This window comes from Nanorana parkeri, unplaced genomic scaffold (genome assembly GCF_000935625.1).
Source record: "Nanorana parkeri isolate BGI_ZX_2015 unplaced genomic scaffold, ASM93562v1 scaffold2019, whole genome shotgun sequence".
Classification (NCBI taxonomy): domain Eukaryota; kingdom Metazoa; phylum Chordata; class Amphibia; order Anura; family Dicroglossidae; genus Nanorana; species Nanorana parkeri.
Window position 1 is genome coordinate 187,155 of NW_017308287.1, and position 2,796 is coordinate 189,950.

The following is a 2,796-nucleotide window of genomic DNA, read 5'->3' on the forward strand; positions in this document are numbered from 1 at the left end:
AAAGGAAGAGCAGCAAAGAGAAGGGAAACTACCATGGATTACAGTAAGGCGCACATTACAGTATTGGTTTATGTTAAAAAATCTGAGGGTTTATTGTCACTTTAACACCTATACAGGCCTGTAAAACAATCCATTCTACAACCATGGCCATTAATAAGGAGCTGCAACTCACTTTTATGGTGTTTATTCTGTTTATTCCACAAGGGTTTGGAGTGTGTCTATGGGAATGTGTGCCCATTCAACCAAAGACAATTGTGAGATTGGGTACTGGTGGTGAACAAGAAGACCTGGCTCACGTTTGGCATTCCAATTCATCCCAATGGTCTTCAATAGGGTTGAGGTCAGGGCTCTGCGCAGGCTACTGGAGTTCCTCCACACCAAACTACAAATACCATGTCCTTATGGAACTGGCTTTGTGCACCTTAATGCAATAGCTTAGATTGATGTCAATATGTGTTTGGTCATAGTATATATCTTATAACTTTAAATGAATAATGGTCCTCCTTGAAAAATAATGATTTGTGCTTTCATCTCTTCTCAGGCTCCCGGTAATGAATCACACAGCAGCCGATATGTGTTCACGCTGATGTTGCCTCGAGAACTTAACACATCTCTGGGTCATACACCGTCTGTGATTTCCTATTTTTCTGGCACCAAAAAACACAAACCAGCGGGGGTGCTGCAGACGTTTAGTGAGCTAGTTCCCTGAGAGAGTAAGCACCGGTTTGGGTAATCTCTGCAGGCTCCCCACTGAGCTTCAGACTGTACAGGAACGCCGATCTCTTGGGAACTTCACCCCAAACAGAAGAGATCACCGCAGAACTTTTCATGGTCTCCATTATCTGTGTTTGGAAAAACCATCGTTTTCTGACTGAGCTCCACAACATAAAATGAAGAGGAGTGTTCTGATGTCTCCTTCAAGGACCAGCAAACCTAAAAATGGGTCACCGTCAGTTTTTAATGAGCAGTTTAAATTGAACCTACAACATTTAAACATGAACTTACAGTAGGAATGGATAAAAGAAGAATTATAAATAGACTGAATGCTTAGCTCTTCAGGGTCAGCTGCTGCTCATGTTAGAGGACCACAATGCAGTGTTCTTCACCTACAGAGTAAGCTTGGTGTGGTTTATCCATATTCAGGTTCCCCATAGGTTCTATATTACCAGGAATTTGAATCTTATCCGTGTTATCCTTCCCAAACAGGGGCACAGCAAGGACAGTCAAAACAGACTGGGCCAGTACCAGACAAATATGTATGGAATCAGATGAGTGGTGGGGCACATTTGGAGACAAATCAGGGATCTAGAGCAACAAAGCCAAACCTCATACTTTATTTGAAGCCCACTACCCAACTGTTCCTCCAGAACCTCTGTTTTATAGCCCAGATACAGCCTGAATATGGAGCCATTATCCAACTGTCCATCCAGAGCCACAGGTTTAGGCACCACATACATTCTATACATAAAGCCATTTATCCAACTGTCCATCCGAGCAACTGGTTTATAGACCAGATACAACTTAAATTTAGAACCATTTATCCATCCTAAATATAAATATTTATCCATCCTATACATCCTAAATATAGAGCCAATTATCCATCTGTCCACCCAGAGCCGCAATTTATAGACCAGATACATCCTAAATATAGAGTCATTTATCCAACTGTCCATCCGGAGCTACAAGTTTATAGACCCGATACATCCTAAATATAGAGCCATTTATCCAACTCTCAATCCAGAGCCGCCATTTATAGACCCGATACATCCTAAATATAGAGCCATTATCCAACTGTCCATCCAGAGCCACTATTTATAGACCCGATACATCCTAAATATAGAGCCATTATCCAACTGTCCATCCAGAGCCGCCATTTATAGACCAGAAGCATCCTATATATAGAGCCATTTATACAACTGTCCATCCAGAGCTTGTACGTACAGTAAAACGCACTGATGCTGCAGGACTTGCTGGGGTTTTTCTTCTCTTCACCACAGATACAAGAAACCTGTACTAAAATGGCAGCATGTAAAAGTTGGAGCTTTGATTAACCTCCTCACTTCTAGACACATTTTTGATTTTTGTAATTCCACCCTTATAAATGTACATAATTTTACCTTTTTTTTTTTTACGGAGAATGAAGCAAAAGAAATGAGACTTTGGAGTCTATTACAAAAAATAATGCATAGCTATTTGTTCAGCAAATCTGCAGGTACATGCAAATTAACCAGATGAATAGGAAAGAAAGGAATGTTCTTAGAGTAAGTTCTACAATAGCTGCACTTATAGAGAACAAAGTGAATTGGGAAAATACCACATTGTGGCCAATAGTTGGAGCTGAGGATCATGGGCTATAAATACACATGGGTAACTAGAAACACTGTTACAGTCCAAGAGATCGCTGGAGGGAATGAGCATATAAATGTAACCGTTCATACTTTGGGGATAGCAGTGGATACATTTATATGCTCATTCTCTTCAGTGTTCTCTTGAAATGTAACAATGTATCTCCTTGCTGACATGTATTCATTTCATGTGATCCTCGGCTCCATCTAGTGGCCATCATGTGGTATTTTCCCAATTCACTCTGTCCTGTATGAAAACACCTCTCAAATAACCTACAACCGGATGAGAAATTACACATTTATTGTCTCACAACAGCTGGGTAACTCGTACAGAACAAATGTATATTCAGTTATCCTAGAGGAACAAAATATGCAGATTGCCTATAAATAGACTCTATGTGTGTGTTTGGGTAGTGGGGGGGGGGTGTAATCAAAGGGTAGGAGGACACGT